Source organism: Hipposideros armiger, unplaced genomic scaffold, assembly GCF_001890085.2.
Source record: "Hipposideros armiger isolate ML-2016 unplaced genomic scaffold, ASM189008v1 scaffold_58, whole genome shotgun sequence".
NCBI lineage: Eukaryota > Metazoa > Chordata > Mammalia > Chiroptera > Hipposideridae > Hipposideros > Hipposideros armiger.
The window spans coordinates 1,558,151-1,559,618 of NW_017731408.1; the positions used below are offsets into that span (position 1 = coordinate 1,558,151).

At 29.8% G+C, this 1,468-nt stretch overlaps 1 protein-coding gene across 1 annotated transcript in view; it reads right to left on the minus strand.

The window, feature by feature from the left end:
• Nucleotides 1–1,468, minus strand: part of LRBA (LPS responsive beige-like anchor protein) — a 610,319-nt gene that overhangs the window by 364,437 nt on the left and 244,414 nt on the right. The window lies entirely within an intron of this gene.

Sequence of the window (1,468 nt, forward strand, 5' to 3'; positions counted from 1 at the left end):
CAGACTGAAGAACAAAAGGACAACAACTTGTGTGTTCCCCTCCCCCAATTCCCCAATAAAATCTTTAAAAAAAAATAATCATATGCTTTCATGGCCTTTATTTCATAAAATAACTTTATTACTTCAAATAAACTCACTGGCCACCTAGTCTGCAGCTCCACTGAAGCTAATAAGATGTGAGTTCTCCAGTTTAGAAGAAATTGAAAGCAATATAAGCCAAAAACACATTAAGAAATTCTTACTGAAGTGAATTTGAACTTATACAAATTCCTAAATATTAAATTAGTTCGTGATAACCTTGATCACGTTTTACAGGTAAATCACATTAGTTTAAATAAACTAATCTTTGATAGACAAATTATATAACAAAAAGATTGTCATGAATTGTGTGCACCTCTTCATACACCATATTTACAAGACAGGATCCAGGGTTTGCACAACATAATTTTTAAATAAATATTCTGTTTACAGCTGTAAGATTAAAAAAGAAAGTTAAGATGTACACCTAATCAATGATGTCATGACATTCAAGGAACCTTTACATAAATCAAAAGCAGAAGATGTCAAGGATATCCCACTGCAATGATAATCACGCAATGAACTAAAGAGATGTGCATTTCAGATCTACACTGCCATCAATCCCTTGATAATAAATGAAACAAGTCAGCTACTTTACAACCACAAATGGTATATTAAATACATGACAACATCTCTTTTTTGCAGGAGGAAGTAACTAGCAATAGATAAAAGTTCAGATATATTATTAAAGAATGCACAGCATGAATTCAAGGCTGAATATAGATAACCTTTAGAATATAAGCTGTCCAGAAAAAAATATGCTTCATCTTGTAGAGTATTATTTAAGATTTAAGAGCAATATAGTTAGAAATATATTACACAGGAACATGCCTCAATCAATTGGGGTTTTGTGATATAAACAAAGGGAATTCTTCTGTGAAAATAAAAGACTGGTAAATATTAAAAAATATGTTTGCTCTCTTTAAAGTGACTCTCATGTGGAGTAGTTAAACAAATCAATTTTCTCCACTAAAAATTTAAGTAAAAATAAAATTGTTCGGAAAAAATTGTTTTTATTTATGTATTTTATTATCATGCTTTATAATACTACTATGCAATACTGCAAATCTTAAAGCACAATGATAAAAATTAAAATGAAAAACTGTACTAGATACAGCATAAAATTAAATAGCTCAAAATAAAGCTGTTGTGTATGCCAGGAGTAAATACTATGCACACGTTTATAGAAATCTAATAAATGTGAACCAAATGCATAGATTAGAGATTAAGAGATAAATTGCCTAGATCTGAATTCCAGTTTAAGTATGGGATATCTCCTCTTTGTGCTGTTTTCTCATTTATAAAATGAGAGATAATAACAGTACTACCCCAGAGATTTATTGTAAGGATTAAATTAGTTAAAACTTACACAACGACCATAACAGTTCCT